Source organism: Helianthus annuus, chromosome 11 (assembly GCF_002127325.2).
Source record: "Helianthus annuus cultivar XRQ/B chromosome 11, HanXRQr2.0-SUNRISE, whole genome shotgun sequence".
Taxonomy (NCBI): domain Eukaryota; kingdom Viridiplantae; phylum Streptophyta; class Magnoliopsida; order Asterales; family Asteraceae; genus Helianthus; species Helianthus annuus.
The window spans coordinates 54,412,670-54,434,385 of NC_035443.2; positions in this window are offsets into that span (position 1 = coordinate 54,412,670).

Genomic DNA, 21,716 nt, shown 5'->3' on the forward strand with positions numbered 1-21,716 from the left:
AGACATAGCATCGCCCTCAGCAAATTGATGAAACAATAAAATTGATAGTCATTGCTGTTGTAGCAAAAGATCCTCTAAAGGGGACACACCGAAAAGTCGAAGCCGTCATCTCTTTGCGTATACGGAAGTATCGACCTGAGCTCTCACGGCCCTCGCATTTAACCCCTTACAGATATCATCTGTGGTATACTCACCTGTAAGACTGAATATTGGGAACTGGATACGGGAGTATATTCAAGAGGTGGGACACATGAATGAGTTAAGTTCATAAGACATCTAAATCGTATCCTGAATAAATTGAAATCTGTGTGAAAATTTAAAGTGGATTAGTATATCGACAATCTAGGTGAATTGTTTAATTCTGAGTATGAAATAAGCTTAACGGTACTTGTAACGTGTTGGTAGCTGATATGATTCCCTAACACGCTCACCAAAAATATGTTTGTAAATAGTTTACTTTCATTATATTCTGTGTTTTAGTTACTAATCATTTATTTCTAGTTCAGTGTGTGCATTTGAATATCCAAAAATATTTTCCCTTTCTGCTTTATTTTACGACAAACCAAAGCAGAGAGCTGATCTTCAGAATCGCAGTCTGATGCAGACGCAGGAAGTTGTTCTGAACTGGAAAATGAGTTGGGAGCTAATCTTGACAGAAACAGAAAAAAATGAAAAGTTCATGCAAGTTCATTAATTTGAAACTTGTAAATTTTCAAGAAAAGATTGTTCAAAATATCAGTATGTTTTGTCTCGAATCGACCAAGGTCATTAAGTTGAACTTGGTAGGCAAATTAAGTACCTAGGGTCATTCATTTGAACCGAGATACTTAAGTGGATTTCCTAAACACTGATAAAGTCAAAAAGTCAAAAAGTCAAACTGTTTGAAAGTCAAAAGTCACTTGGTTCGAATAGGCTAGCCGATTGGCCAGCATTGCTAGCCGATCGAACAGCCTAGCCGAGTCAAGGGAGTCTATAAATAGCCGGTCAGAGTTCAGTCAAACGGTTCACTTGTTCGATCGGCTAACTTTCTCTCTCAAAATTTTTCACTGTTTTTCACTGTTTCTTGATTCTCTTTGCATTATTACATTGGATTGTTGGTTTGCTCATCATTCTCAATGGCAAAGGTATGATTTCACGTTCAAATCTCATCAATTTCATCTCTGTTCTTCATGTTCATCATTATCGGTACTTTAATCATAGATTTAGGAAGACTTAGGAAGTTCTGATGAATTTTGAATATATGGTTTTGTTTGGAATCTTTAGATCTACAAGTTTACCGGTTCAATTTGTGTAAAATCATGCTTAATCTTGTTAGATCTAGGAATTTGTGGTTTCGGCAGTCGGCATGTTCATAGTGAAATTAGACCCTGTTTAGGACGAGTTAGACAAAGATGAATATAGGGTTTTGATCGCGACAACATGAGGAATCTAGATCTGTGCTTAATTTGTAATATTTTTCATAAAATTTTGGATTCATCTCTGTGTTCATAATCTGTTCTTGATTGAAGTTGCTAGCCGATCGGCTAGACCAGCCGATCGAACAGCAGTCATAAAGTGTTGTGCTTGTGTTGATTGAATAGGGTAGTTTATGCCTTGAAAGTTGTGCCAACAAATGCTATTAAATCTTTGTGTTAGAATGTTCAGATGTATGCTAGTCGATCGAACAGCACATGCTAGCCGATCGAACAGCATTGCTAGTCGATTGAACAACATATGATTATATCCTATTTTTGAACAAAGTGCTAGCCGATCGGTCAGTATTGCTAGCCGATCGAACAACATCTTCATCATTACATTGATTTCTGTGCATATTGTCAACCGATTGAACAACATCTGCTAGTCGATCGAACAGCATCTGCTAGCCGATTGAACAGCATCTGCTAGTCGATCAAACAGCATCTGCTAGCCGATCGAACAACATCTGTCTCTTTGCACATTCTAGTTGATCGAACAGCAATGCTCTTCGATCGAACAGGTCAGTCGATTCTCCAGTTCTATCACATAGAGAATTTCAGTGTTAGAAAAATTTTCAAAAATTTCATCCTTATACCTCTATATCTGTACCAATGATTAATAATGTATATACTTGCAGGGAAGAGGAAAGGATACAGACAAAGGCCATAATGTTCATTGCGTAATTGATGCTGACACCACGAAGGGTATGGTGGTAGACAAGATGGCAAAATTCCTGAGAGAAAGCAGAGTTGCAAAAGCTATATCAAATAGAACTGTGGTTTATGAATCCCATGTTAGAACTTTCTGGGATACAACAAGATTTGATGAAACTGATAAAATGATACATGCAGTATTGAGAAAGAAGGACCAAGCTGGAAAGGATATAGATGTGGCATTTGAGTTTGGTGTTGGAGATGTTAGAAGAGTTCTTGATTTGCAGGATTCTGATGATGATCCAACAATCATGTCAGAACGACTTGTCAAAGGGTTGTGGTGTAGAATGGGATTCACTGGACATATAAATGGAAAAATGCTCAAAAGGAATTTTTCAAAGGCTTACCGGTACTTGATGCATTGCATGGTGCATTCGATGTCTCACAGAAAAGGAGCATATGATGAAGTACCAGATTACATCATTAACTTCATAGCCAGCCTTGTATTGAACAGAAAGTACAACATTTCTCAAGTGATATTTGAGTATATGAAGGAGAACTGCCAGGCTAAAGGAGATAGATACATCATGTACCCTAGATTCATAATGATGTTAATCAATGATAAAATCAAGGATCTTCCATAGGACAATGATGATGTCATGGAGCAGAGCAGTGTAAACTATATTACAATTGGAAGAATCACCAAGGAAAAGGATGCAAAAACAAAGCAATTGATATGCAGAATCAAAGATGAAGATTATGTTGCTCCTGAGAAGGAAAAATGGAGGCATGATAACAGTGATTCAGATAATGAAAATGAAAAGATGAGCGAGTTCGCTGACAAAAAGACCAGATGGTGGTGTGTGAGAGATGGAAAAAGGAAGAGAACACCTAAGTCATCCCCTGCAGTTACCATTCTTAAGGATGGAGATAAGGGTATAGTGAAAGGGGGAGCCTTAAGACAGTTAGAATTTATGTTTATTAAATGTTTCTAAACGTCTTTGTTAATGTTTGTTTTTGTAGGGTCTTCTGGGGAGCCACAGCAGAGACTGATTGATGAAACTGTCTTGGAGCCATCTGTGGTCATTGAACAAGGAGCTGATCTTCTACACCAATCTTTTGAAAGTTATATGAAAAAGAATGAGGAAGCTGCAGCACAACAAGCTCAAGGGTCAAGTGCTCATGTTGAGAAGGTTATAAGGGTTGAACCAGAGATTGAAGATCAGGGGAGTTCAAGCGAAGATGATTCTGAAGAAACTCAATCTGAATCTGAATTAGATCCAACAACTCTTGGAAGGGGGAAAGCTCAGCTGAAAAAGAAACCTTTAAAGAAGAAGAAAACATCAGATGAAGAAGATTCACCTTATGTACCAGATCAGCCAAAGAAACAAGAAAAGAAACGAAAGACAGTTCAAGCTGGTGTAATCCCAAGAAATGTTAGAGCAAAGAAAGCTGGAGCAGAACCATCAAAATAAAAGGGAGGAAAGTCAGAAAAACATGTTCAGAAATCAAAAGATCAAACTGTTGAAACTCCAAAGGAATCTGAGGTAAAAATTACTGAAGAACCAGTGGTGAGAGCTAAAGAAAGAACAGAAGGTGATGATGATTATGTAGAAATCACTAGATTCAAAGATGCTCCTCCACAAGATAAACCAGGACCTTCACATCCTAAAGATTCAAAGTATGATTACATTTTTGAAGGTCTTCCAGAAGCAACAGGAATTTACACAGAAGATATGCCTGAAGAAGACTATGACATGTTCAACGATCAAGCAGTTAAAGAGTTATTATAGAAGGTCAACAAGCTGGAAAAAGAAAAGGCTAAAACAGAATTGGAGCGTGATATTTTGAAGAAACAAGTTGATCGATTGATGAAAGCTCATGATCAAATTAGAGAGGCGTTGATAGAGCAAGAAGAGACAATGAACAAAATGAAGGATGAAGCTCATGATAATTCTAAGTTGTTTGAATTATTGACATTAGAGATCTCTTCATTGAATGTCAAGATAAAGAGGTTGGAAGGTGTGAATCAAACCCTCAATCAGCTTCTCAGTGAAATGAGTGAAGCTTTGTCAAATGAAATGAAGGCGATGAAGTTAGAGATGGAAGCTATGAACGCAGACAAGGTGGTGAAAGATGAACAACTTCATATGTTATACTCTGTCATGGAAAGTCATTTGAAGATGGATGTTCATGCTGCTTTTAATGAGATAGAAGTGAAACGAGCTGAAGAAAGGAGGTTAGAACGTGAAAGACGTTTAGCTGAAGAAGCCACTCAAAGGAACAAAGGTGTGATTGATGACACTCAAGAAGCTGGTGGATCATCAAGTAAACCTGATATTGGTGGTTCATCTTCACAACTAGATATTGAAATAGTTGAAGTTGCAGAAGTTGATGAACAAGAAATAGTTGAAGATGAACAAGAAATGGTTGAAGCTGAAGAAGTTCAAGAACCAGACTTCATGATTGTTGGTGAGTCTTCTGAGCCTGTTGATATTGATAATATTCTTATAAGGGTTGAGGCTATTCAAAGAAAGAGAAAGGCAAGAGAAGTGTTGCTACTAGAATGGAAGACACAACAATTTGTGCTGGTTGGTAATGCTTATCCTGTGCCATACAACGCAAAAGAAGTGGCTCGACTTCTAAAGTTTTATGATCTGAAAAGAAAGGGAAAGATAGCTCGTGGAGAGATAGTTGATGAAGATTCTGATGAAGAGATGTTTAGAGATGAAGAAGAGGAAGATGAAGATAATGTTGATGATAAAATGGATGATAAGCCTGATGATGGTAATGATAAAGATGATAAAGGAGATGATGACAATGATCAAGGTGCTTCTGGGTTATTAGTCAAAGATCCAATTGTTCAAGAAAGAATAGAAGAGCTATTGAATGGCGAGATTAATGAGCAAGAGGATGACGTACAGAATGAAGCATCATCATCTGGAAAACAACATGTTGACCAAGTACTCCTCTCAAACCCAACTGTTATTTACCTGAATGTTCCACAAGAAGGAGAGATTGAGGTTAGAAGAACCAGAGCTGAAATGCTAGAGGAGTTAGGGTTAGAAGAAGGAAAATTCAAGTTTAATATTGAGGATGAAATTCCTCAGTCACCAGCAAAAGACTTCGAGCCCAGATATGCATTTTAAGTAGATCATTATGATGATGTGATTATTGAAGATGCTTCAGATTCATCTGAAGATGAAATTGATTTTCATTATGCTGGGATTGATGAGACATTCCCTTCATTTGCTGAGATGTTCAAAGACAGAAATGAAGACGAGATTAAAAGAAAGATTGTTGAAAAGATCTCCACTGAAGGTGTTCCTGAAACAGTTCCGAGAGAAATTTCTGCAGAAGAAAGAAAGAAATGGTTCAAGAATATGCCAAAGGAAAGAAAGACACTTAGAGCCCTTCAGTACTTCACTCACAGCAAAAATCTGTCATGGGGAGATATTTTATCATGGGGATATCTTGAAGATCTGAAAGTGTATGCCATCAGGAGAGAAGAAGGAGTTCAATACTTTGAATTCTTATCTGATATTGCTTCTCTACCGTGGTGGGATGTGGATGAATTGGTAAAGACTAAGAATATCAAACAGTTCTACTTTGGTCCTGAAGTTCGTCTACATGATCAAGATCTGTGGAACTACATCAAGTTGCAAGCAAAGAATGGTTATCCTGATTGGAAACCATAGTATTCGAAGCAGATTGTCAGAATTTTGGAAAACGGAGAGAAAGATATAACTCTGGATGTAAAGCTGCCCAAGTGTTTGAAGAATATGCCTCTTAGAGCCATCGAGCAAGATTTTCATGATATATTTCAAGGTTGGTTTTACAATGAAACAACGGCTGAGGCAGTGATATCTCTTTTTGACAAGTCCACCGGAGAATCTAGAAGAATCAGTATATTGGATCCTATGTGGCTTGTTAACTGCTCGAAGAAAGACATTGATTGCTTATTTCTTAACAAGATTGTTTATGAGAAGAGAGATAAAGCTCAAGCAATGCAGTATCAATCGATAGTGGATGTTTGCTTCGCTCTAGACATCAATTCTGGTAGATATTGGAAGAGCAAATGGAGAAACATTGAAATTGATGAGTTCTTGAAGAGGTACAAAGGAAGTCAAAGATCAAAGGAGATAGCAAAGAGAGCTGCTGAGCTGGGAAGACGAAAAATGGGGTATATGCCACCAACAGATCAGACGCCAATTGAATCTGAAGAGAACAAGATTCCGAAATGGGAACGAAAGCGTGATGGTGACCCAGAATATAGAAAATGGTGGATGACTGAGGGCAGACACAAGAGACAAAGAATGTTAGAAGAAAGAGAAGAAAAGAGGAGGCAGAAAGCCAGAGAAAGAAGACGGAACAGGAAGAACTGAAGACTATGCTGGAAGGAACTACAGCTACATCCGAGGGGGAGTCTGTTAGTACAATAACGTCTGTAGCTTCCGTCAGCATTTAGTCATATTTTGTATATTTGTGAATAGTTTATGTTTGTAAAGCAAGTCAGGATATGGCGCGTTATTTTGTTAAGTGCTGACTTTTGTTGACCATGCTAACCAATCGGCTAGCCCAGCCGATCGAACAGGCAAACCGATCGAATAGCATGATCGATCGAACAGCAGGTCGGCCGATCGGCTAGCCCAGCCGATCGGCCAGCACTCACTCTATCCTGACTGTGCCTATATATAGCTGCTCGATCAGCTCATTTGTAACTTTTTGACACTTTCACTCTCTGGCAAACTCATGTCCGTCTGAACTCTCTAAGGAGCTTGTACACTTTCATATTCAATCAATAGAAGATCAGACAGTAATTCAGAGTTGAATTTGTTCTCGTATATCTGTTGTGTGATTCAATGAATTCCGCGCATTAATCATATCCGATTCAATTAAGTTTCCGAACAAGAAGATCCTATCCGAGGGACCAACAGTTGCAGGTACTCAAAATCATACGAGACAACAACATGTCATCATCCATCTCAGCAATAGTACCATGAACCGAAGGAGGAGCAATATGGCTCAACACATCCTCACAAACAGTAGCATCTTTGAAACTATCATCCAACTTCACACCCCAATCAGGTACATAAACCTGATGTGGGTCAAGACCCTCAGAACCACTAACACTTTTACCAGATGAGCCTGCCACAACAACCCCTTTACCAACAGACTTCTTCCCAGCAATGGCCAACTCTTTCTCCTTGTCAACACCTTCATCCAGGGCATGATCCACAAAAACACCGATATCATCACTCAAGTCCACATGCTCCGGAGTAGAAGGTGGACAAGAAGTATTCAAACGGCGATTTGAACATCAGACAACCTTGGGAACAATAGCCTTCTTAAAACCCTTCACATCAGGCACACCTACATAACCTGAACCCTCGAACCTCTGTTCTGAACCCTTAACCACAGCATTTTCACCAGGAGTATCCTGGACATCCCCAAATGCAACATCCGATGTATCATCGCTCTTAATGAATTCCAAAGCAGATATAACTGCAAAAAATGGACAAGCATATTTAAAGATCATAAAATGCAAGTAAAAAGGAAAAAATAAATGTACAAAAACATACCCTGTCCATCCCTCATAAGAACCGGGTCTCGATTTGGTTTATCCCACAACTTACTAATACCTAGTAACACCAAAAGTTGCTCGGGAAAAGGACGAACCCTTGAGGGACATTCCCTAATAATTTCAAGAAAACGGGAGTTTATCTCAAAAGCAGAAGGTTCGGGTTCGTTAAGAATGGCCTCAGGTCGCCTCCAAACCATTTTGAACGAAAGAATCTCATCCGAGACCCAGAAAAACCGATCCTTCCAGGCACCAAGTGTGGTAACCATAGATGAAACCAAGCAAATATCGGCTTTAGACGTCTCAAATGTAAACCAATCATCGTTCTTTGCCAATCGAAAGAAACAGCGGAACGACAACAAAGTAGGATCATAACCACACGCTCGACACAAAACCTCAAAATGTAAAACCCTAGCCAAGCCTTGTGGGTGTGTTTGACCAAAAGACACACGATAATACTCTAACACGTTTAAAACAAAGAGTGAAAATGGATGTCAGAGATTAGAAAACTCAAAGTGTCGACAGTAAAGAGCAATTGAACCAGCTGGACACTGATCGATTGAGACATCCATCCCCGGAGCAACTCGTTTAAAATTTAGCCCAATTCCCCATTCCATACAAAACGTTTCAACCTCCTCTTGGGTTAAACGTGAATAACTTACGGCTAAATCTTTACGAGCACCCATAAGCTATGATCGAAAGAAAGAAAAGCAAAAATAAAGAACTAACATGGAAGAAAACGGAAGATATGAAGAAAACTCGAGAGAAAATGAAGGAACTTTGTGATCGTGATAATAAAAAATGAAAATAAGGCTAAAAATAGGAGTTATGATTACACAGCAGTTAATTGCACTGCAAAAACCGCCGACCAATAAACTGCCACACATCAATCAATTCAGTTGTCAGTTTTGAAATTCAAAAAATTCTCAAACTGTTCTCAACCCTTCAAGCTTTCAAGCCTCGAAGCCTTTGAGCGATGAAAATAAATGTGTAAAAGTCAGAAGTCTTTGAGCTCATTCCCAAAAACCTCTGACTTGGGGGGCTGATGACGGGGGTAGCCCAAGACCAAATAAAATGACTAAAACACATGAATGCTTAAAAGGTTAAAAGGTTCAAAGGTTGAAAACACAGGAGCTAAGATAAAGCAACACGTGAACAGTAAAAGGTCACATCTCTGATTGCTTTACTAACTCTCCTAGCCGCAAAAGTAAGGAGAGTACACAGAACGCAGTCTTTTACCCACAGGTCAAAAGGCTTCAACCCTCAAAAGGGTAAGTCCCCCACTGCAGACATACTTCACTAGTCAATGGTTTCTTCTTTGGGAGATCACCTTTCCTATAAATGTGACACTTCATTAAGTGTGAAATACATTCTCGATCAGCTCTGATTCCAGGCGAATCTCTAGTCATTGTTCTTGAGTATTTGTTTCATGCAAGTCACTCTCTATCACATTCAACTCACACATTCTTATTGCTCCCACATCCGAGACTGAACACATTTCAGTGGAGGATCCTGAGCAAACAACAAAATCAAACTAGTGAACCTCTCTCCACGTCTTGCAAATATGGGGGGACCCCACGACCTGCGTTAGGCAAAACCGAACCCTTCAACCCTTTTGCCTAACCAGCCCTGCTACTAACACTGGTCTATTATTTGTTGTATCAATAGTAGCTATGGTTAAACTTTAATAAACTAAATGACACATAAACAACAATCAACAATACATTATTATGTCAGGATGGTTATTTACATAGGTGAAGAAGTTCAAGGAGTTTCAAAAAAAAAGTTCAGCTGTTCAAGGAAAGGAACTGATGAAGATGATCTTATGTCACTCCATCAAAATAGAATTCCAAGAGATGATCATGGGGTAGGTAATATGGAAGCCAAAAGTCACCTCCTTGAAGAAGTATGCAGTTCGGTTTACTAGCTAAATGAAGAAACACCGGCTCTAATCCGCGGGAGATAGAGCCTAAGTTGGTATCTTGATAGGGGTTCATCTTCTAATCTCTTCTTTGATCGATACAGGCGTGATTATCTTGAGTGTAATTTGCAAAACAGAACACAGTGAGATCGTTACGAGAAGGAGAAGTGGGGGGTTCTTCTCGTAACCACCCTCCGGCGTGAGAATAAATAATCGTTCTTTCTAGAGAGAGAAAGGAAACAATTGCGTGTGTTAAGAGTGGGAGTTTGAGAAATCGGATCCTTAAACCTTTGGTGAACGTGACACCTTGAAAATTAATGACGAATGAAATAGCAACACGTGTTCAATACACTCTCAAATGTTCCAGATAGTGTTGGATGAGAGGGACTATTTTGTATAAAATACGGAAGATGTTGAATGGAGGGATCAAATGTGATAAAATGCCAAATTGTGGCTTCTGATGGTCCCTTACGGACCACAAGCTATAGCCTTACAGTCCGTAAGGCATTCAAATAATCTATGGGCGCGCAGAGTCCCTTACGGACCGTAACCAACCCCTTACGGTCCGTAAGGGGTGTCCCTGGCAAATTGTTGTGTTGGCAGTTCCAGCCTGTTTCTCCTGCCACCATGTTTGCGAATTTGCCACCTTTCACCACCTTTGGACACCTGCTAGGACCCTTCTCAACACCTCAAAGCTTCAGGGACACTTACAAGACTTCCCTTGAACACTTGTAAGTGTTCTATCTCGGTTCTTTTCATTCCTAGGCTAGTTATTAGCTGAAAGTCAAGCAAATTGACTTTTGCTTTGACTTTTGGTTATGACAAATTCGGTCAAGTCAAAGTTCGAATCGAACTTGGCTACGTAATCGTAATAATGAAGGTGTTAATCCCTTGTGTTGGCACCCTCTGAAGATCACATTAAGTAGGTGAAATGACGAGTCAAAATTATATTAAATAAAAGTTAAAACGCAGATTTTTGTCTGGTTGGGCTAGGGGTGTGCACGGTTCGGTTCAGTTTTTGGGCAAAACTAAAACCGAAACCAAAATGTCAGTTTTTGGTTTTTTAAAACCATTTGGTTTCAGTTTTTTCGGTTTTTATGTCGGTTCGGTTTTTCGGTTATTTCGGTTTTTTAGAACAAAATTATGTAAGATTCAAAATAAAAAATATAGTTTAAAATATAAGAATCGTTCTTATATGTTTACATTTAAGATATTTTCTTATATTTTTACATTTAAGATATAATAGTTACCTCTTTAATTAATATTGTTTACATAAATCTAACATTCTAATCTATATTTATGTTTCTCCAAGTTTTTATTAAGACATTTTTATAATAATTTGAAGATCATTTAATTTTTATATTAATATTTGTTATTTCTTGTAGATAATAAATAAATCATTTCAATTATAAATAAACATATAATGTTTTTGTTATAAAGACTTAACACTCAAGAATAAAATTAATAATATCTACTAGCATTGGGTTAAACACTTAAACAACTTAAACTTAAACATAAAAATATATGTATTGTAACCTATCGGTTCGGTTCTGTTTTTTTTCGGTTATTGAAAATGGTTATCCGAAAACCGAACCGAAATTTTCGGTTATTAAAAATCTGAACCGTCGGTTTTTGTTTTGGTTCGGTTTTGTCAGTTATTTCGGTAACAGTTTGGTTATTCCGGTTTTCTGTTCACCCCTAGGTTGGGCATTCTTCAGAAAGTTAGAGTGTTAGAGTAGCGTAAACTAATAACCCTTATTCTCTCTCCTAGCATGGCGATTATGGTGTTCTTCGCTAATCCTGGATTTTGATCGTGGAAAGCTTGTGTATCAGATCTGTTATCAGTGTATGATCATCATTCATTGGTACGAACTCCGGTAGCGAGTTGGAATCGGTCTCAACCTAGGATTTTTTTTCGTTTTCAATCACCGGCCTTAAATCAAGATTCAGATCTGATTGAATAGAGTATTGGGTTTTTCGGTCCTACTGGTGAGGCAGTAACCTTGATTGACCGGGTTCTCTATTTGATTTTGTGACGAATTTGGATTAGGGTTTTCGTCTTCTCTACTCGTCTGTCTTCTGGTTCTTGCCGTCTATTTCTTTTGCATGGTTTCTTGAGTTCTTGTGTTTGGAGAGAGCTGTATTTAACAGTAGGGATGAACGTTTAAAAGTGGCTGATAATTCACAGCATGATCGAGGAAAACCTTCACTTTCTTTCTTGAATATTGCTAGCCGTGTGGTAGATGTTGAGGGTAATACGTTTCTTCGGGGTGTCGTTCAAATGTCTTCTAGTGAGCCTAGGAAGATCAATGTGATTGATGAGCTAACTAAGATTACGGTGCCGGTGAATGTGGAGAAGAAGCATGTGGATCAGCCTATTAATGGGGACGAACAGGTTCAGAATGTTGAAGATATTACTCCAAAACCAATGACTTATGCGGATTATGTGGTCAACCATAAGGCTAGGAAGGTAAACTTTAGATCTTTAGCTAGTTCTCTGACCCATGCAGATTGTGATATTGTGCTTCCAAAAGAATCAGTGTGTGTTGTTCAAGAAAAGTTAGCTAATACATTGTATGGGTATTTTATGGGAGATCGTATTGCTTATCCTGTAGTAGAATATTATGTGAGGAACAACTGGAAGAAGTATGGTTTACAGAAATCGATGATGAATGCCAACGGGTTCTTTTTCTTTAAGTTTGCATCTCGGGATGGAATGTTGGATGTTCTTAAGGACGGTCCTTGGATAATTCGGTCTCAACCGTTGTTTGTAAATGAATGGTTCCCTAATACCAAGTTGGAAAAAAGGAGGTTAAGAAGGTGCAAGTCTGGGTGAAGATTCATGATGTTCCGTTAGCTGCGTATACGGAGGATGGCTTAAGTTTGCTTGCTACAGCTATTGGCGAACCGAAGCTATTGGACTCTTTCACCACATCGATGTGCATGGATTCTTGGGGTCGTAGTCGTTACACTAGAGCGCTGATTGAAGTTTCTGCTGACAGTGATTTTAAAGAGGAACTTACAATGGCTATTCTAGATATGGAAGGTGATGGTTTTATTAAGAAGAAAATGTACGTTGAATATGAATGGTATCCCCATAGATGTTCTACATGCTGTGTCTTTGGATATTCTGATGAAGTGTGCCCGAAACAGAATACTAAGCCTCTTAAACCTGCTGGAGATCATATTGTTCGGAAACCCAAGGACCACGAGCAAAGTAAGAAGGGGTAGATTATTGATGATGAGGGTTATATGGGCTTTCAAAGTAAAAAAGTTTCCAGGAAGACAGGGTTCCAGGTTAACAAACCAAAGCAAAAATTTGAATATAGACCCGTTACTTCTAAACCTAAAGGGGTGTCAAATGCTACTTCTTCTTCGAACAATTTTGTTTCTTCTAATCCATTTGATGTTCTAAGTAAGGAAGGGATGGATACTAGTCAAACTAGCAAGGGATCAGGTGTGATTCAGGATGACTCGGAGGATGAGGAGGTTATGGAAATTTATAATGAGATGGATGAATTTATGATGGAGGGTTCTCGGAAGACTAGTGACAAAAAAGGGGCAAGCACTCCTTCTCCAGTAGTTTCCAATGGTTAGCCTAGCTACTTGGAATATTAGGGGGTTGAACCGTCCTCTGAAACAAACGGACGTTCGTCAGGTGGTGAAGGAGAATGGTGTAAGTTTTTGTGCTATTCTTGAATCCCATGTTGATATTAGTAAACTTGATAAAGTTTGTAGATCGGTTTTTCGTAATTAGGATTGGACTTCTAATGGAGGCCGATGTGATAAAGGGTTTAGAAGTCATACATGTCCAGATTTGTTGGATATTATGGTCTTAGCTCACTCCCCTCAAGTCATACATCTCCAAATTATTTTTAAGGCGGACAAGAAGGTACTTTTTGTTCGGTTGTTTATGCAGCTAATTCGTATATTGCTAGAAGAGAGTTGTGGCGCCAATTATCTTTACATAAGCTGGTAGTTGCGAATAATCCTTGGGTGATTATGGGGGACTTTAACTCAGCACTGAATCTGGAAGATAAGTCTATGGGAGCTTCGGCTATTTCTCCTGGTATGCGAGATTTTCAAGAGTGTTAATCACATTGAGGTTGTTGATATTAAGCGTACAGGTTTCCATTTTACTTGGAGTCAGAAGCCGAAAAAAGGTATTGGGCTGATGAAGAAGATAGACCGGGTAATGGGAAATATTCCTTTTGTTAGCGAGTATCCTGAATCGGTCGCTATTTTCCAGCCGTATAGGGTGTCCGACCACTGCCCTTGTATTCTAAAGATCTCTTTGGCGGAGAAAAGGAAGCCTAGTGCTTTTAAGTTTGCAAATTTTTTGATCCACAAGCCCGAGTTTTTAGATATTGTCAAGAATAATTGGGATTTGGCTATTACGGGGGTTTTCCAACTCTGCTTGGTTAAAAAATTGAGGTCCTTAAAGTCCCCGCTTCGATCTCTATTTCAGCAAGGTAATCTTCATAAGAAAGTTGAAGAGTTACGCGGAAAATTTGATAGTATTCAACGAAGTGTTGAGCAGGATCCTTTGAATGAAGACTTACGAATTGAGGAAGCCAATATTACCCATGAATTCCAGGAGGCCAGCCTTGATGAGGAACGTTTCTTAAAACAAATATCCAAAGTTGACTGGTTGAGAGCTAGTGATGCGAACTCCAAATTTTTTTTCATGTGTCTTTAAAAGCCAGGAATCATAGAAGTCGAATTGATGTCATTATGGATGCGAATGGGTTTTTTGTGAAGCCGATTTGGTGCCAAATGCTTTTGTCAAGTATTATGAGAATTTTTTGGGTCGTGAAGAGGAAACATCATTGCACCTGACGCCTGATATCTTTACTAAAGTTCTTAATCCTGATGTGGCGACCAACATGGTTCGGCCTGTCATGGTGGAGGAGATCAAATCTGCCATGTTTGCTATTGGAAACGATAAAGCTCCTGGTCCATATGTGTTTACTACAGCCTTTTTCAAGAGTGCTTGGGCGATTGTTGGGAATGATGTATCGAATGTTGTTCTGGATTTCTTTACTACAGGTAGACTTCTCCAAGAGCTTAACCATATGCTTATTGCTCTAGTTCCTAATCTTTCCATGTCGACTACGGTTACAGAATTTCGCCCTATTGCTTGTTGCAATGTTATTTATAAGTGTATTAGCAAAATTGTTTCTGATCGAATAAAAGGTGCTCTCAATGAGATTGTCAGCATTAATCAATCGGCCTTTATCCCGGGCAGGAAGATATCGGATAATATTCTATTGACACAAGAATTGATGCATAATTAGGGATTATGGTCCTCCTCGATGCGCATTCAAAGTGGATATTCAAAAAGCTTATGATACAGTTGATTGGAAATTCCTTAAAGCTGTTTTGATTAGTTTTGGGTTTAATCAGAAAATGGTGAATTGGATTATGCTTTGCGTCTCTACTCCTTCCTACTCGATATGTGTAAATGGTAGTGTGCATGGATACTTTAAAGGAAAACGGGGTTTAAGGCAAGGAGATCCAATATCTCCTTACTTATTCGCTATGGTTATGGAAGTCTTGACGTGTATTTTGCAGCATGCTTCTAGTATTGACTCGTCTTTCAGATTCCACAACAAATGTGAACGTCAACGTATTATCAATCTTTGCTTTACTGATGATTTATTCTTGTTTACTATAGGAGATGTGGGATCGGCTAGATGCATTATGACATCGCTCACAAAATTTACTCATATGTCTGGCTTGAAGCCGAGCATTCAAAAAAGCACTGGGTTTTTTTTTGTAACGTGTCTAATCAAGTCAAGTCGGTTATTTTAGATATTATTCCTTTCGTGGAGGGAGAGTTGCCTGTGAGATACTTGGGAGTCCCTCTGATTTCTTCTAGACTACTCTATAAAGATTGCAGTATTCTTATAGAAAGGTTGGAGAAACGTATCATGAACTGGAAGAATAAGCTTCTTTCTTTTGCAGGGAGGCTGCAACTTGTCATATCCGTTTTGTCTTCTATGCATATTTACTGGTCCTCTGTGTTGATTCTTCCAGCCCGAGTTATTAAGGACCTAGAAGCCAGAATGAGGAATTTTCTATGGTCCCAAGATGTGTTGTATCAGAAAGGTAAGGCTAAAGTTTCGTGGAAAGCTATTTGTGTCCCAAAATATGAGGGTGGCCTTGGATTGCGTCGGATTCGGGATGTTAACAAAGCTCTCATGACATCGCACATTTGGAGCATTATGACTAAACGGGAATCTATGTGGGTCGAGTGGATTTACTCTCACAGGTTTAGGAGGACCAATTTCTGGGAATGTAGAATGGTTTCGAACTGTTGTTGGAGCTGGAGGAAACTTCTTCAGCTCCGACCTTTTATCAGAAATCATATTTGGTCTAAACTTGGTGATGGTCGTAGGACTTCAGCGTGGTATGATTTGTGGTCTGATGTTGGGCCGTTGGCGGGGCTCCTCACGCCAAGGGTTATTTCCTCAGCTGGTTTTTCTTTGAATGCTACTGTTAGTGATGTTTCACTCGATGGTTCTTGGATGTGGCCTACGACCTAGAGGGATTTATTTCCAGTCCTTATTCAGCTCGATCAAATACATCTTGTACCAAACAGACCTGAGCGTTTATTGTGGAAAGATGGTAATGATCTTAGTGAGCACTCTTCAGCTTGTGTATGGCACTCGATCCGGGCTAGGGAGCCAGAGGTGGAGTGGGTGATGTGTTGTTTACTCTGCTATGCGAACGTTGATTCTCATGAGCATTTATTTTTTGAATGTAAGTTCTCTACTCAAGTTTGGAGGACGGTTAGGGAGAAGGTAGGAGTGGAGAGTGTTGACCCAAAGTGGAATGATATTATGGGTTGGTTAAATACTAGAGCTCGGTCCAAATCAGCTGCGAATTATGTTGGTAGACTTATGGTTGTTGCGACTGCCTACTTCATATGGCAAGAGCGTAATGCTAGACTTTTTAAAAATCACACGACGCCGCCAGACTCTATTTGTTCGATCATATTATAAACGATTCGTTATAAGCTTATGGGAGTAAAATTCAAGGATACCATCAAGGTAAGGCGTCTTCTAGAGGAATGGGAGATTCATGGAGGTTTCTTGCTTACTGATGGAGGCTGAAGTTCTTTGATTTAGTTTTTGTAGTCTAGATTTTAGTCTAGTGGTTTCTTGTCCTTTTGTTTTTTGTTTACCGTTGGGTTGTTCACATTCATGGGGGTTTGTCCCATGTTTGAACTAGTATGGGTTTTCCATACTACTTGTTTTATTTGGTTGTGAATATATAAAATCACCGGGGTAACCCTTTACATAAAAAAGACATCACAAACTTATCTAAACACAAACCCAGGAGTTTGGAGTCCTAATGCAGTTAAACATCTGAAAACAGTGATGTGGCCCCCAAATCAGAAAGAGAAGACTGTTCCACTTCCTAAGAAATTTCCAAAAGGTGTTTGAAAGAGAAGATGGGGGAGGCTGTGATAGTATGTGCTGATCAAGCTTACCGACTTGTAGATCCAAACGACTTAACCAGGAAGAAATTACTTGTCATGTGTGCTAGTCAGATTCGCTCATCGGAGCAATAGGAGGTTTGTGCAAACATGTCGGCTGATGCAGCTATAAATGTAAAAGAATATCAGTTGAATGTTGGTGCAAATACTGGAGCTGGTGCGGGTGCAGCTGGAGGTAGTGCTTGAAGGCTATTGCATAAACATAGGGGGGTAATTGTTGAGGCTATACAAAGGTTTACGCAATATGTATGTTTGGTTGGGCTAGCAATCTCAAAATCCATATAGATTTCGAGATGGGCTTTTATGTTTCGGGCTAGAGTAATTAGGTCATGTTGAGCACTTGTATATAAAGGGTATTTGGTATTCAATTAGGGTTGTTGGTGTTTAGTTATCGAAAACATCAGGAGATCGCAACATACTTGTATCTGACGATTCTCAATATAATCGTATGCAAGTTTGGTTCTTATTCATCTTATTGGCTTTCTTGAATCATTGTGATTTGTGTGATTCCGCCACACGATTGCAATCGTATTGATATGATTGTAGTGATCCGGATTTGGGACTTACATGTTTGATCGAGATGATTTGTTTGCGTGTTGTAAAATCTGTTGTGGGTTCGTATCCTACCCAGGTGATTGGACTGACATTTATTATTTCCTTAATCTTTGCCATGCATTACGGAGAAATTAATGGAAATTTTCAAATTTAAAATCTGAAAACAGTTTAATCATGGTAGTCAAAGTTTGCATTTTAATGAGGTGGATTGGTTCGACTTTGGGAGATATAATAAATTTGGACAAAAATGAAATAGGGTGTGCATGGTACTTTTGTATGCATGGAATTGAGGTTTATTTCACAGGTGAAAATGGTATCTTTAAATAAATCATAGTATTGGATTATTGGACTAGGATTTTTTATGCTTAATGGTAAGCATTGTAAGAAAAAAAAATTATACATGTAAGGTGTACACAATATCAACAAACATACATATAATAGCTTTTCACCATGCCTCATTTGGTGGTTGTCACAACCAAGAATTAGACATGGAAGTTGGTTTGTTGAAAAAACGTGTATTAGCTTTATGTTCAATTCAATGTACATATAGATGTGACACTGGATTAATCTGATTATAACAGATGTGTATTGTGACATCTGTGCCTCCACGGCCATCAAACAAATACCAAAATGTGTATCATTTGCACATATCAATTCTCGTTCGATTTCAAGCTCTAAATAGCTTTCTGGAAAGTTATACGCGAACTGATGCGTAAACGTAATCAGTTTAACACGACAAACACTGCGGAATAGTGACATAGGCTTAACATACTTAGAAATAAGTTTTGGAAGGTTTGGTGTGTCGAAATCAAGTTTATTCGCTTACAGGGATTAATTTCGACAAACTGCGAAAGTATGCCGATTCGTACTGTAATGAACATTCCGGAACTTGATCATAAGTTAAACATGCCCTAAATATCCTTTACATAGCTTAGAAATAGGCTTTGAGGTGTTTGGTGTGCAAAAATAAACTTATTGGTCATTCAGGGACTAAAAGCGTCAAAAAGTGCACAAGTTTGCATTTTCGCGCATATCTTACATTCTGAATATATATCCGGACACCCAAAAATTTATGTAATCATTAAAATATTTTATTTTAGTGATTGGCATGATAAAATTTCATCTGTCGCTTAATTTGGATCGTTTTTGCGTTCGTTACGACTTCCGTCGTAATTAACCGAACAACGCGATCGTACGACCAAACGAACCGACATCCGAGATGTTTTTGAGCGTGTTTTGAGTTCCCAATACTTTAACGTCATTTTAGAGCCTTGAAATGAGGTTAACGGCGCTTAAACGTGTCAAAAATGGGCCGAAATGCAAGTTTCTAAGCTGCAGGGACTGAAACTGTCAATCTATCAAACATGGCCAGGCGGCCCGCGTAAACCCAAGCCTTATTCTTACGCGGGGTGCGTGAGCCTATCAGACAGAAACATTGAATCTGGTCATTTTGCTCGTTTTTGCTGGTTTTGATCTCTGGTTTTCAATGCTATGGACTGGTTTGTGTGTTCTCCAAGTCCCCCAATCCTTCCTTGACACTTGTATGGCTTGGATCATGCCCTCCTCTCCAAGAAATGATCCTAACGGTTTTACGAAAACTATATAAAGCCATGTCCCCATTCCATTTTCTGCACATTTGGTCTGAGATTTCTCTAAGTGGTTGTGATATTTCACTTCCTACCTGAGAATACTTGGAACCAAATCTTTTTGGACCCTTTGTAAGTCCTCTTTCGTTCTTTTATTGCTTTCCTAGCTCGAAATTCAAACTTTGTTTGACTTTCAGCTTTGACCACGAGATGGTCAACGAGAAGTTCGTTTGAACTTCGCAACGTGAGCGTAATCACGTTAGTTATAGTCCTTAGTGACTATACCTACTGATTACCACGTTGACTAGGCGTAGTGATGAGTCGTAGTTTCAGTCAAAATGCGCATTTAAGCGTATTTTGCAACCAAACTACTCTTGGTATCAAAACACTTTGTTTTGATATCAAAACCTGTTTTCTAACTTAGTTAAGCATGTTTTAACATGCTTAGCTCGTCACTTTTAGTTTAGTGCTTGTTTAGAGTCGTAAGTCAAGCGGTCTAAACCACCGCTTAGACTTTCGAACTAGACCCGTTTGGTCGATCTTTAGGATCCGACCAAGCATGTTTAGTGACCATAGTTGTATAGGGAATAACCTTCCGAGGTTTTTGAAATGATATAAACCATACGAGTTTTGTTAACGAGTTTTTACGAGATTTTTTTACAAATTGATTTAACTAAATGTTTTGGGTTAAGAATCATGGCTACGAGATTTTATAACAAACTATACCCAATTTGATTTGAGTTGGTTTTTTATGTTGTAATACACTTTTCAAAACAAGGTATGTATTTTGACTCTTGGAGTCTAACGAGGTACTACAACATGTAAACTAGCCATGAATCCGACACTCTCATAAAACCTATATACTCGCCAGCATTTCTTTGCTGACTTTGTTTTCACATATGTTTCAGGTATTGTTGAATGATGTTGATTGATAGGATGCATACTCACATAGGACGGGACGAGGCCTTAGTGACTTAATAACAATGATAGACTATGTTTAACTTGTTTGTTAGATTTCAAGACGATGCAAATGTTTAATGTTTAATAAAACGAAACTTCAAATTTCCGTGTGTTTTGAAACAATAATTCTGTTACAACACTCCCCGATGTTTCCGCCACGTTTTTTTGTTTTATCGTGGTCGGGGTGTGACAGAAAAGTTGGTATCAGAGCTCATGGTTATAGGGAATTAGGTTATTAGTAATGCTTTGACCTAGTCTATAACCTTCCTAGGACCCTAACACAAGATTCTTGTGTTTAGATCTTAAAACAATACCGTCACCTATCCTTAGGTGATAACCATAATGAGAACACAATAATAAATCCGCTTGGAAAATTAATCATCTGTTCTAGGATGATTGATTACTAGGTTTTGAACCCTCTGTTATATGGTTTTGAACCCTTCTAATTTGATTCATCATTGGCTTTGTGCCTTCTGAGTTTCCAAAATCTCGTCAAAGTTTGGGTCTAAAGAATGTGAACACGTGCAAACTGGAAGAGTGAATGCCTGTACCCTGAGTTTTCTGTCTAAGGCTAGAGTGTTCGTACAAATCCGCAGTATCGGACCAGTCACTCTTACCTGGGAACTCTTGGGGTGAGTGTTCACTTATAGGCGAGCATGTCTTCAGTGATACATTAATATGACCCATTCACTTTGATTAAATCACCGTTTCATTTGTTTGCCTTAGGTCACAAACAAATGATCGCAATTTTTATGTGTTGTCATTCTGTTTTGATTACCCGATAGCATTTCATTCATTTCTCCCTATGTCTTCCATTTCCTCTAGAATGTCACTTCATCGCAACGACGCTTAGATGTCCGAACAGGCTACTAAAGTTGCCCAACGAATAGGCGAAGTAATCCTGAAGACTGCTGAATTAGCTGTTGCCATGTCCCGTCTCCAGGATGAAACCACCCGAGAAGCATCAAAGGAAGGAGAAGCCAAACCTTCGAAAAGGTCAAAGAAGTGTAAGACCTCAAAGAACCGTATTTGTAGTTCTCTCATTCATATGATCGCTCGTGAATTTCTCGAAAAATTCTAAGTGCTCGCTTCATTCTAAGGAACGAAGTGACTATTTGAGTAATCACTTTGATTCCTTGGTTAGATAACTAAGGAAACCGTTATCTGTCGAAGTTGTTCTTGGTAAACCTCTTGTACTAAATTCTGTTATTCGCGACTGTCAATTTAACCTTGATAATCACCTTTTTCCTTTGAGCTCACACCGATGCAACTTGGGAGTTTCGACATTATCATAGGGATGGTTGGTTAGCAGAACATCTTGCTGAGGTAGTTTGTTTCGATAAGATTGTCCGTATTCCTCTTTCATCTGGCAATGCTCTAAACCATCTTTGGTTTGAAACTTATGCCTTGTACAAAAACCCAATGTTATTTACGAAAAGGATATGTTGCCTTTATGACATATGTCACCGAGGAAAAAGGAAAGAACAAGAGTATTCAGGAT